The following is a 14,349-nucleotide window of genomic DNA, read 5'->3' on the forward strand; positions in this document are numbered from 1 at the left end:
TCATTAAAACCGCCAGACTCCATGAATGGGCCTCAAATTAGACACTGGTACTTGTTGGAATCAACAAAATCTGGCTGAATGAATGCCTTGACACAGTGTTGGCTCATCTCATTTCAAGAAATTATCATTATAGCATAAGCCCAGAGAGGGAAAGGGAAATGAAGTGGCTATACTATATGAATCCAGCTTCCACTGCAGAAGAGGCCTCACCTGAAGACAAACTTATTGAGTCTAGGGACAAGACCAGTGTATGAATCTTGCAGTTAGATAGACCACTCCCCAGCTCCTGTTGACTTACTCCCTCCTGGTAACACACTATACCATCTGTTAGCCCTTATAACCTGGGCTCACTAATGAGCTAGTAATATATTAGAATATGTAACAGAGCAGTGATGCTTCTGTATATATTTGTTACAGGTTGCTCTTGTGTGTTGTTATTTGGTAAGGGGTTGCAGGAAAGTTGAGGAAATGCAGTGTTGTCAACTCTGATGATTTTGTGAGTCTGGCAATATTTGATGCTTTTCTTAAAGCCCCAGTTCTTGGATTCATGTGGTTATGTAAGAATTTAAGTTTTCCCTTTTTAAAAAAAATAAATTTCTAGTCCTCATTGTTGTAGATAAAAACTTGAAAACATGAATCCTAAAGGTTATGGTACCAGAAGACATATAAAGACATCCCCAAAATCTCATGATTTTGGGCATCTTGACTCATAAGTTTTGAATCCTTGGACTTGGCAATATTGGGGATGTCTCCTGAGGCCAAGGGGTAGAAGGAACTTTTTACTTGCTTTGACTTACAAGCTGGATCAATTCATCTGTCAGTTTAGTTGTTAAATTCAGCCCAGCAGCATTAATCTGTTATTCATATATGATTTTTTAATGCTGGTGGTCTTTATATATTAGCAACAGAGTAATTCTTCTGATCAACTCCATGCTGATTAAGTCTCAACTGGAGTATTGTGTCCAGTTCTGGGTGCCACATTTCCATATGTGGACAAATTGGAGAAAGTCCAGAGAAGAGCAACAAAAATTATTAAAGGTCTAGAAAACATGACCTGTGAGGGAAGATTTAAAAAATTGGGTTTGTTTAGTCTGGAGAAGAGAAGACTGAGAGGGGACATAACAGTTTTCAAGTACATAAAAGGTTGTTACAAGGAGGAGAGAGAAAAATTGTTCTCCTTAACCTCTGAGGATAGGACAAGAAGCCATGGACTTAAATTGCAGCAAGGGCGGTTTAGGTTGGACATTAGGAAAATCTTTCTAACTGTCAGGGTGATCAAGCATTGGAATAAATTGCCTAGGGAGCTTATGGAAACTCCATCAATGGAGATTTTTAAGAGCAGGTTAGACAAACACCTGTCAGGTATGGTCTAGATAATACTTTGTCCTACCATGAGTGCAAGGGCCTGGACTAGATGACCTCTCGAGGTCCCTTCCAGTCCTATGATTCTATGATTATGTTGTAGCGAGATGAATTGTTAGGGCACATAGAGGGTTTTTTTTATTGGTGCTTTATTTTTTATTTTTATTGTTTACATTTAAATAATGAAATAAATAAATTGTTCCTCCCATTTATTGTTAATAAAGTTCTTTAGTGCACACTGCACAAGAAAGCCTAAGAAGCCAGCACTTACATAGGATGATGTGTGAAGACAAAGGAAGAGAACATCAAGGGCACAAACCCCTATTCAAATCTAATTGGCTGTAGCAAAAGGAGTTGATGCAATACAAGGTTATGGGTGTGAGAGATTTTTGTCCCTAATAGCAGCTGCAAAATCTTGACCAACAGAACTGTTTAAATATTAGGCCAACTAACCCTTTATTGCCTTCAGTCAGTCTCAGAAGCAAATACCTCCTGCTGTATACGACTATGCAGAAAAGAGCACTCAGAACCAAGTCAATTTATTGAGACCAAAGGTAATGGAACTACAGCAGAACAGGGCAAACACTACAGCTTCCTTGACCGAGTGTAGTTCAGTCATGCAGCAAGTTAGTCCTGAAAGCCTATAAATAAGTCCATGCTGGCACATTGACAGGGAACTGCTGTTATTGGTTAGAAAAAGCCAGACATTACTTTTTCTATCTTCAGCTGACTAGAAAGCAACCCATGGACCTCGTTATGGTTACCTATTCTCCCACCTCCTCCTAATGGGATGCAGTCTACCTGGGATTTACTGAAAAGGCTACTGGTACAACCTGCTAGTTCTCACTTACTAGGCCAAAAGGACTGGGGAGAGCACCTCAGACTGGTACTTTGTGCATTATAGTAGCTCATCATCCAATTCTGGATTCATTTCCATGTCCATGTATGAGGGATTGCTCTGTCTACATAAGAGTCTGCCTCTCTGTCAATGATCCACAACAATAGTTGAGGCTGATCTGGATGCTGTGGCTGACTGGGACTGGTCATTGCAGCAGCCTTGTGGCTGCGGAATTATCCAAGGGAGATGAGCCTGAGTCTTGCTATCTTTAGGATTCAGTGTGTCCCTCAGTAATGATGGGTGGAGAATAACTGGTAATCTCTATTTGAAAAAAAAAACAAAAAACCAAGCAAGAACAACACCACTTAAGGAAGCAGTATAAATAATGGATGAAAGCAGAAGTATGGTCCTCTCTGACAGAAATTATGCTGTTTTTAATTTGTGCTTATGGCACCTAAGTAATGGGCACATGAAAAATGCATGGATAGATAGAACCAGGAATAAAAATCCCCACAGAACCAAATAACACATACTACCTAGATTCTAGTGAACCAAAGGATGAGAAAGAAACATCTCTCTCCTACTTAGTAAGAAAAAATAAACAAACATTTATTAAAGAAGAGAAGAAACTTTTTTTTCCTTTCTAAAATATATAGCATTTCTACAAAACCAGAATATTATGTAGGAAGAGAATTTCAATAGTAAAATCTTCCAGGCCAAGACATTGTTTGTAGAGTGCTCAGCACAATAGGGTCGAATTCTGACTGGGGGATTTGGGGTATTACTTCAATATAACTAATTAATAATATGAATCACAGCCAAATTTAAAATTCCAATTGCTCATTTCAGAATTCGATCAGGGAAGAGTGTCCCTTTAACTTCCCCAAGACTTTGTACAATTGATCGTATTAAAATAACTAATGAAAGTATCACCTTTCATCTCCCCCTGTAATTTAGTTAGGATTAAGCTTGACTTTACAGCATTACCTACTCACAGGAATATCTTAAATACATAGAAATGCTTCAGTCTGTCTTGTGCCAGATGGGTAAAATGCTGAAAAGCAAGAATCTCCAAGAATATTTATAATTTGAGTTCTTCACCATTTTTCAGCTGTAACCTGGTCGTTATCCTCTAGGAGCATAGAGTAGAATTTCAGAGTTATGAACACCTTAGGAATGGAGGTTGTTCATAGCCCTGAAATGTTTGTAATGCTAACCAAAATGTTATGGTTCTTTCAAAAGTTTACAACTGAACATTGACTTAATAAAGCTTTGAAACTTTACTATGCAGAAGAAAAATGCTGCTTTCAACCATCTTAATTTAAATGAGGCAAGCATAGAAACAATTTCCTTACCTTGTCAAATCTTTTTAAAACGGTCCCTGTTTTTCAGTAGTTTATGTATAACATTGCTGTACTGTACAGTATTTCCTTTTTTTTTGTCTCTGCTGCCTGATTGCATACTTCCAGTTCCAAATCAGGTGTGAAGTTGACTGGTCAGTTTGTAACTCTGATGTTCATAACTCTAGGTTCTATTGTATTTTTAAGCCTGGTGAAATAAGGGTTAATGTGATTTTTGACTGAGGTAGTTGAAATTAGTTTCTCCCTGGACTTGGAAGGGAATAAAGTGGAGCTTGTTTTTCTAAAGTAAGGAATGTGTCAGGGTGAATAGATATGACACAGCCATTTGCTAAAGCTATCCACAGAACACAAAAGAATGTCCTATAAGAATCTTTGGGCCAAATCCCCAGTCGGTGTAGATAAGGGCCAGATCCTAGGCTGATGCAAGTCAGCATAATTCAAGAGTCCTGCACATAGGAAGGAAGAATCCCATGCACCGCTACAGGCTGGGGACCAACTGGCTTAGCAGCAGTTCTGCTGAAAAGGACCTGATGGATGAGAAGCTGGATATGAGTCAACATTGTGCCCTTGTTGCCAAGAAGGCCAAAGGCATATTGGGCTTTATTAGTAGGAGCATTGCCAGAAGATCGAGGGAAGTAATTATTCCATTCTATTCGGCACTGGTGAGGCCACACCTGGAGTATTGTGTCCAGTTTTGGTCCCCCCACTACAGAAGGGATGTGGACAAATTGGAGAGAGTCCAGCAGAGGACAATGAAAATGATTAGGGGGCTGGGGCACATGACTTAGGAAGAGAAGCTGAGGGAACTCGGGTTATTTAGTTTGCAGAAGAGAAGAGTGAGGGGGGATTTGATAGCAGTCTTCAACTACCTGAAAGAGGGTTCCAAAGAGGATGGAGCTAGGCTGTTCTCAGTGGTGGCAGATGACAGAACAAGAAGCAATGGTCTCAATTTGCAGTGGGGGAGGTCTAGGTTGGATATTAGGAAACACTATTTCACTAGGAGGGTGGTGAAGCAAGGGAATGGGATACCTAGGGAGGTGGTTGAATCTCCATCCTTAGAGGTTTTTAAGGCCCGCCTTGAAACAAAGCCTTGGCTGGGATGATTTAGTTGGTGTTGGTCCTGCTTTGAGCAGGGGATTGGACTAGATGACCTCCTGAGGTCTCTTCCAACCCTAATATTCTGTGATTCTATGATTCTATTAAATGAAGTTTGCTTCCTTCTAACTCAGTCTTTCTTTTTCTTGAACCTTTCTGAGACTCTTTGAACTTTCTTCCTTCCTTTTTTGCACATGGGTTGACAGACAAATATAGGAATGCCTTAGCCAGCATATAGGTAAAAGATAAAGGACCAGGGGTTCAGTTGGTATAAATCAGTGTAGCTCCCTGACTTCAAGCATATTATAAAGGCACTAACTGGGCTGCACAATAAACGAGGGATTTGTGAGGGGTCTAGCTACACTGTGGTAGGGCACTTCTCTGCTGTTCCTATTTCCTAGCTCTCCCTGCCCCCAAAACCTCATCATCTGACTCCCTTCTGAGCCATTCACCAGGTGCTGGCAATGTTGCAATATATCTCACACGAGGATTATTGCTGTATTGCCTGCGGCCATAACAAACCTGCAGCAACTACTGGTGGTGCTGCCACAAGAAACCAGAGATCTACTTCATTGCTTCTGAAGGCTGGGAAAGGGCCTTGAGGATTCAGGGACTCAAACCTGAGCCCTCAAACCTGGCGAGTCAGGTACTCTGACCAAAGGCCTGAACATTGTAGACAGGACTGTCTGCTGTCAATATGACACACGTGCATACTCCTCCTCCTCCTCCTCTCTCTCTCTCTATTTTTGAGGCCATAGTGAGCAGAACGCTGCATTGAGGGAAAATGTCAAATTCACAGTAAAATTTTATGAGCTGATTAAGTTCTTTGAGAACATCCCTGAACAGCCAGCACAGATCAAACCTTACTAAGAGTGATATACATCATGCAAACATATAGATGTCAGTATCTTTTGGTCTGAAAAATTTGACAACTAGGTTGCATTTGAATGTCCTTGAATACAGCACACTCCTGCTATGTGCTGCAGGAAGCTTGAACTTAAAGATGGAGAACTGTGGTTACAGCAAATCTCAGTTTGACAATAAAATATACAAAACTAAGGAACAGAAAGACAAATACAGCTATCGCTGCAAAACAGGTAACGTTTCCGAAAGAAAGCAGCTTTAGTTTGTCCCCAGGTTTTTGCTTTCATATAAAATTTGAAATACTTGGCTTGTAATGTTAACATCAAGATGTAGTGTAGTTCCTCCCTGTCTGGAGAACAATTTAACTAATACTGCTGTACAATAGAGGCAGTCGGAGGCCTGGAGCAACATTGCCAGCTCCAAATACTGTTGAACTGGCATGAGGGAGGGTTGACAATCTACTTCTCAGAGGAGATTATGGGATTTGAAGGTGGGGGCAGTGGACTGATTTGCCTTCACCACTAAAAATGTAGGTTGAGGGGCCAATCAGCTGTCTCTAAAGATGTTGGGCTGGCAAGTCCCCTGGGCCTCCCCAGAAGACATCTAAACAATAATACTGGGCCAGTCCTGAACTGGTACAAATCAGAATAGTTCCACTGAAGTCAGTGGAGCTTGCTGATTTTCACTAGTTGAGAATCTGGTTGTGCGTGGTGTGGGGTCAAGCCTGTTGGGGCGGGTAAAGAGTCTGTTGGTAGAGAGGGGGAGTCCTAGCCTGAACTGGCCCAAATTCTTGAGCTTTGTTTTCACACCACCCTACTTGGAATGTCCTTGTGCCAGGGGAACAGAACTGTTTTACAAAAATAGGCTTCTGAAGGATGAGATTCAGAGTCTGAGAAGTGCTGGCAGATCATGTACATGTATACACCCATTGAAAAGCATTTGGACTTCTTCCTCTTTTTGTGTTTAAAGTACTTCAATGGGTGTACATGTATACAATGCTCAAATCTGACACATAGATCAAAACACATACTTAAGCAAATGTTCAAAGATCCACAACCTCAGTGTCATAAGACAACCAACTGGGGCAGAGCTCTTCTTGACCTGCTGCTCAAGTTCCTCCAGCACTTGCACCAGGAAATTGTTCCCTACACTTTCCAAAAGCTTCCTGGATTGTCTGTGCACTACTGGATTGCTCTCCCAGCAGATATCAGGGTGATTGAAGTCTCCCATGAGAACCAGGGCCTGTGATCTAGTAACTTCCGTGAGTTGCCGGAAGAAAGCCTCATCCACCTCATCCCCCCGGTCCGGTGGTCTGTAGCAGACTCCCACCATGACATCACCCTTGTTGCTCACACTTCTAAACTTAATCCAGAGATTCTCAGGTTTTTCTGCAGTTTCATACTTGAGCTCTGAGCAGTCATACTGCTCCCTTACATACAATGCAACTCCCCCACCTTTTCTGCCCTGCCTGTCCTTCCTGAACAGTTTATATCAATCCATGACAGTACTCCAGTCATGTGAGTTATCCCACTAAGTCTCTGTTATTCCAGTAACATCATAATTCCTTGACTGTGCCAGTCACATAATATAGTGATGAGCGTTGTAGAAAATCTAAGAACTACAGATCAGGGAATATCAAGAATTTCTGCTCACTGAGTTTTAAATCTTTATTACTAGCCAAGATAAAGATTCTTTCTGCATTATATAGATCCAGCAGGTGAGATATCTCTGCTCCTCCCCCATTTGTGTGCTAGAAATACCAGATGTGCTAGGAAGAAATATGGAAGCTGACCTGGAACTTAGTGGAAATATGGAACTTAGTGAAGGGACATGTCACATAGCAATCAGACTGGTGCCAATTGAGGTGTTGGTTTTTGTGATGTGGCCATCAGTTGGCTATGAACTAGATTTAGAGCTCCAAACCCATTTCACATATAGGCCACTGAGACATTGTGAGGGACTGGAGTCGTATCCATGTGATTGCAGAGGGTATGAACTGTATAAACTGCCAATTCATTCAGGCCTCCTTTCTGGAAACCTCTTTGGCAATAGAAAGCTTAAGGATATTAAATATTTATCATATTGACAAAGGATAAAGGAAGGATTAACTGATCGCTTTTATGGCAGAATCTGACATTCCAATATATCACTGAAAAGAGCAGTTAGGATGTTTGACAATCAAGGTGAACATTTCACAGGTGCCTTGGGGAAAGTAACTTCACTGTCCTGTGTCTTCCTTATGATTAGATTTATTTATATATTTTTCAAGTTACAATGTGCCCATTTTAAAGCTTGCGGTGTAAAGACTAAAAGAAACTGAGAAATAAAAATATGTAACCCGCAGCAAAAACAAGCCCCGCCTCACTCATCCTCCTGCTCTCCTGGTAAAAGTTGGCTGAGAGGAGAGGTTAGCCATTCATGTGGCAGACCAATGAGAGAAGCAAATTGCACAGGTAAGGCACCTTCACTGAGAATAGTCTGATCATAGCCCCTAGACATTCAAATCTAGCGACTATTAGCATAAGGGCTTCAGCTGTCCTCTGCTATAATGGAAGAACTTGGGGTGGGAGGTGGTCTCTCAGATATCCTGGACCCAAACAATATGGAGCATTTTAGACCAATGTTAACACCTTGATTTGCACTCAGACAAGAAGTCAGTGCGATCTTGAGAGCAGTAGTATTCTATGATTCCTGAGACTACAGCCATCAAGCAGGCGGCTGGCTGCATTCTAGACCAGTTGTGACTTTTGAGTGGCCTTCCAGCATAGTCCAGTTTCCAGTGTTTTTGGCGTCTGGCTGGGTGAGAAATACCATGAGGATAGTCTTGTGTGTGTTTGGTATTTGGGGGCTAAATCCACAAAGAGATTTAGGCATTGTAATGCTGTGTGTTGTGGTGCCTAACTCTTCGGTGCCCTGCCACCTAGTGGCCTCCTTAGCCATGAGTTAGTACCCAGGTTCCCGATTCAATGCATAGGGAGAGTGAGGTGCTGAAGAGCAGGATTCTCAAAAGCCAGCATAGGGAGCAGGGAATCACCTCGGCTAGCCAGTAGGAAATGCTGGGGAGAGAGCTTGGGCCTGCCCCCTGCCCCTGAAAGGAAGTTAGGTGCCTATCTCTAAACAGCATTACCAGCCATGAACCCTTTCCTGGAGTTAAGCACCTAAGTCAGGTCAGCCCTATCTCATGAAAAAACAAAGAAAGAGAGAGACCCCATGCTATAGCCAGTAGTCCAGTGGTTGGAGCTCTCACCTATTTTCAAATCCGTGCTTTGGAGCAGGAACTTGACCTTGGGCTCCTGGATATTCTGACACAAGGCTCCTGGAGATAGATATATACATATACACCCACTCTCGAATCCCAGCGCCCAAATTACCGATCCGGTTGCCCAGTCTTTCTGTGTGGGGCCTGAACCAGCAGGCATACTCTGAGAACGCCTACTAGGTTAGGCCCCGCAGGCAAGGTAGGTGGGGGAACACCAGGTTTGAGGATCCTGCTGAGGATTATGTGTAGGTAGGGCACCGAGCATCTTGCTAGTTTCAGGACTTAGTCAGCTTTGTGCATGCCTGCTGGCATAAACATAGGCATCTGGGGGACTTTACCAGCAGGAACGTAGATGCCATGGGAATTTAGGCACCCACAAGGTTAGGCGGCAGCTGAGCAAGGCATTTTGTGGGTCTCACTGTGCCTAAATGTTGAATTAAGGTGTCTAACTTTTAGCAGTTAAGTGCCTAAGTCTCATTGTGGATGTAGCCGTGGGTGCTTCCACTTCTGATTCTGGCTAATACCAAATGCATGGGGGTGGGGTAAGATGCAGAAAATTAACCAAACTTTTATCAAATCACAAAGTCTAATTAAAATTTTGGGTGAAAGTTTGGATCAGTTCTTTGTTTGTCTAAACTGGACTATTCTGTTCCATCTGAACAATTCCTTAATTCGTTCAACCAGATCCTGCTGATGTGATCTCAACACCTATTGAATGGAGTATCTGGGAAACAGCATGGTGTAAGAAACTGGGAGTCTGGAACCACGGAATTCTAAATCTGGCTGTGCCACTAACTTCTGAAGTGGCTTTCCGCAGGTGAACTAACCTTTCTGTGCCTCAATTTGCCAATTCATAGATTTAGGTTTAATATTTTAGACTGAAGATTTTAGATGTAATGTTTAAAGGTATATAATATATAAAAAATCATGAAAATAACAATGAGCCAATAGGAATGACTAAGAAGGTTACTTTTCTGAAATGCTGACTGCCATTATAAGGGTCTGTTCCTCTACAGCTCAGCCACTCCTGTCTGTCCCATGGCAGTCATTGGTAAAGCTTCCGTTCATTAAAAATCAGTTTTCAGGGGAGTTTTGAGTTATCTGCTGCCAAAGACAAGTTTATGAGGCAACACATTTATATTTATTAAGCCTGTGAAAACACTGATTTTGAGTCCTGTGGTTTTGGGGATCTTTAAGTTTTGGGTTCATTTTAACTCAGTCTAGTTAAGGCAAAGTACAAAATGATACAAAGAGTCCTATGTATTGCTTCTGAGTTACACAAGCTTCCACCCAGAAGAGCTACCCAGTGGCAAACTGTCCCAAGTTTTCTTACAAAGCCAGAATAAAATTCAAAATTCAGTCCAAAAAAATTCATTCCTATTTAGCATCAGGTAGCATACGTACCCCTCCTCTTGAAAGTAGGTTCCCATTTTTGCAGGGTATGGGACTGCTTTAATTTCAACATTAGTTCCATATGGAGAAACCTCAAAGGTTTGGGCCTAAGTGTTGTGTAAACATGGGCAACAAGTCATTTATGTCTCCATGTCTTCTTGTGTGTAATTCCCATCCTTACTCATAATACATTATTGTACAAAGGTCCCATCTCTCTCTGTAACATAGATTGCTGGTATTTTAAAAAAACACCCCTCTAAGAATGGTTTTTGTTACTGAGAAGTGACGAGCTGACTGACAGCTGATTGAGTGGTTATCGTTTTGAACTAGCAGGTGTGATTCACTCTGAGAAAACAGCACAGAAACATATGGGGTTTTGTGTATGTGTTTGTTCATCCTGAATTTCTTTTGCGATTAGTTTGGCTGCCTGTCAAGTACTTTTTCTCAACTTGACACTGACCTTCTATTTTAAACTCCTTCCCTGATTTGGATGGAGTATGTCCCCAACAGCAAAGCATGCTGATTCTAGTTAAAGCATTTTCAGATGTGCCAGGTATTGCTGAATCCTCCTGGTTGCCCTGTGTGCATACATCTAACTGCACTAAAGACTGAGATCCTGATTAATGGGCCTGAGTGCATCTCTATTTAAAAAAGCATTTATGCATGTACTTAAATTTAAGGATCTACTTAAGTCCCATTGACTAACAATGTGAGTAAAGCACATGAGTTAAATGCATGCTTAAGTGCGTTCCTGAATAGGGATATTTTCTTGAACTGGTGTCCGAATAACTTTTAAATGACCAACTCTTTCCAGAATTAGATGATACCGTAGTAGATGTAATCCACCCCTTTGCAAGCCTGAAAATCTTGTATTCTGCTTCTTTAGACTGCAGCACATCCACAAGCAGTTAACTAAAAGTTTTCATTTCACTTTATAGTTTACGGCTCCCCCCCCCCTTTTTTACATAAGAAATAATTCCAAATAAATAATATAATAACTAAACAAATTCAGGGGGAAAAATGATCAGGTGATGGGTCCACTATGATTGATTATACGATAACTCAGTGTGTTAGTTAAACATGCAGTTTCCTTTCTTTTAGTTAGGTGTTTCCAGTAATTTAAATGAGGCAATTTCAGATCACTTCCAAATCATTTGTGTGCAAATTAAAATAGTTTCTGCTTTTGTTTTGTCCAGAGAGTTAAGAGGGAAGAAGTAGTGGAGGTGCACTACTCTCCAGACACACATGCCATGGCCACACTCCCAGAATTCTAGTCCACCCTTGCTGCCCTACTTTCCTAATAAACCTGCTTCTCTGTTCCAAATGCATGTGGATCAGCAAAGTGAAATTGGCAAGATCTCTGACAGGCACTTCAAGGAAAACCACCCCAGGAGTATGTATGAAAGTTCACAGGGTAAGAAACACTTCTTGTTTTGACTCAACGATTAATTTTATTGTAAAGCTTTGCATTAAAATTAAAGAGGAAGAATAGTCTCATGGTTAAGCAGTGGACTGGTATTCAGGATAGCCAGGTTCCATCTTCCAGGCTCTGCCATAGACTTTCTACATGATCTTGGGCAAATCACTTCAGTTGTCCCATTTGTAAAATAGTGACTATCTGACAGGGAGGTATTACTATCTCAAAGGAGTGCTGGGAGGATAGATAAATTAATGATGGTGAGTTGCTTAGATACTAATGATGGGGGTCCATACTTATGGATAGTTGGGATTTCTGAGCCTAATGCTGGAGGAAGCCACCTTGCTAGAAAGTAATGTTGTTATTGACACAGTCAGTGCATGTGAGAACCTTATGAAAGAGAATGTAATACAGTTCAGTGTCAACTTTAATATGTAAAAAATCAATTATCTTTTTTATGATCAGAGGTGCCATTAGACTCTGCTGGACTCTGCTAACTCATGCTTCTGTAACGCAGGAATTGGGTAAAAATCGAGGTTTGAGGTTTTTGGATTCTGTTATGGAGCACAACACCACCAGAAAATCCCCACAAACCAGATGTGTATAAACATATTTACAGCAGTGCAGCATTTGTCAATCATCCCAGGTCTGCTTCCTTTACATTTATTTATTGTAATTGAATCAGTGGTTTAAAACCCTTGAACTTCATATTCCATTTAAAACTAACTCAGGACTCTTGCTGGCAACTGGGATGCCTCCTGGAAGAGAGCATACCAATATGGGAGAGAGAGAGAAAAAAAATAAATAAAAGAAAGGAACAAAAAGCTTTTAACTTGTGCTGTACATGATAATGATAGCCTTCCTTCAAAGAGCACTGGGGCTTTCAAAAATCACAGGAGTGCAGAGAGGTCACTCATAGATATTTGAATTATTAACACATGTTTAACCATTAAAGAAAGATGTATTGATAGAATATCAATGTGATTAATTATTTAGTTATACAAAGTAAAGCATTGAAGAGAAATTAACTATTCACCACCTCTTGGTGAAGCCAAGGCTTGAAGAAATGCATCATAAAAGGGTTTGTTACTATGAGGCTTGTTAATAGCTTCCAGAGCAAAAAACCTTAAAGTACCATGGAAGACGTGTACATGTTATTTGTATTTATCTTGGATACAATGTGGGCCTTCATGATTTGATCTGCAATGAGATGGAATGGAGAAAATTATGAAGAGCCAACTTTGTGTTTGAAGGGAAACGTGATAGCTATTTCACGTGTGGGGACCTATTAAAAACAAATAGGTTTTTAAAGCAAATTTGTACAGATATTTAAAAAAAAAAAACAAATCTATCCAGTAAGACATTTTGCACATGGAGTTTTCCACATCTGTACAAAGCACCTCCTTTGAGGTAGGGAGGTCTTACTGTTGCCAATATGGATTCTGTGGGAAGGGGTAAAAGTCCCTTTGTTAATATGTTCTGGCAGGGGGGAAAATGGTCTGCCACTGAAACTTGTAACTCAGTGTTTGTCAACTGTTACAAAGAAAATCTTAGTGCCTTGCACACTCGTGTTTGAATAAACTCATGTCTGAAATTCCTCAGAAGCGTTGACATAAATATATTAAATTACACTAGGGTTTCCTGAGTCCCTGACTAACCATTCATATAATCCAACTGTATTTTTTAAAACACAGTCCCCATCTGTAGTATAAATAGCCTAACATGCTCACTTCTGTATGTAGCTTATACAATATGGGAGGGTTAATAGGAATAGTAAGGGGTAAAGTTCAGAAGGTTTGAAATTTGGCTTTTGTTGTGGATAATTACTACAGATGGGAGGAATATGAAGTTTTCTGAATAATACAGTGGTAAGGGCTGAGCTCATAAATGCTCCCTCACCTATCTTTTATGTTTCAGGCCCTGCTGTGGCAGGGCAATGCTGGCTGGGCACTTGCCCTCCTCTTGACCAGAGAGATGCAAAATAAAGAACACTGATGTATGTATCTCCCCTGGCCTCTGTGGTGAGGAGAGAGAGAAACACCTTTGCCCCATTTCAGACTCTCTCTCTGGCCTCAGAAGGGAGAGTGGAGAAGAGAATCTGCAGTGGTGGTATTTGGAGGCTTCCCTTTCCCAGGACTCAGAGAGGGGACTTTTGATCCCTGTCAAGATCCTCTCAACCACAGATGGGCTGAAGCACTGAAAAGCAAAGGGTCACCAGGACGCACCGCTATCCTCCCCAACCACCCCACAACTCCCTTCTCCCTCCATCAAACCTCCCCCTGCTTCTCTGCTGCTGATTTCTGGGTGAAGCCAAGAATTCTCTCATTTCAATTCTGCTTCTGGTGCTGCAGATTAGACAGGAAGACCACCTACCTGCTAGCTGGGAGGGTGTGTTGAGAAAATAGGCAGACTCCCATCAAGGATCCGTTCCATCAGATCCACCCTTAGAAGGCCAAGAGGTGGAGTTGGGCTAGAAAACCATCATCTGAAAATATTGGGAAGGGACAAGGAAGATGTCAAAGGCCATTGCACCTCCCAACCATAGACAGCACCAGATAAGATTAATCCAAGAGCTGCTGGAGAGACAAGGGTCTTGTGTCCTATTCTGGGAAGTGTGGTAGCAGGTTTAGTTGAGTATAAATCTCAAAAATAAAGAGCATCTGAATATGAATATTGAGTTATTCACCCATCCTTACTAAGCTTCCCAACATGAGCTCACCTCAACTATCTGAACTTTCTGCATAATATTTCTGCTTCTATT

This window comes from Lepidochelys kempii, chromosome 5 (genome assembly GCF_965140285.1).
Source record: "Lepidochelys kempii isolate rLepKem1 chromosome 5, rLepKem1.hap1, whole genome shotgun sequence".
Taxonomy (NCBI): domain Eukaryota; kingdom Metazoa; phylum Chordata; order Testudines; family Cheloniidae; genus Lepidochelys; species Lepidochelys kempii.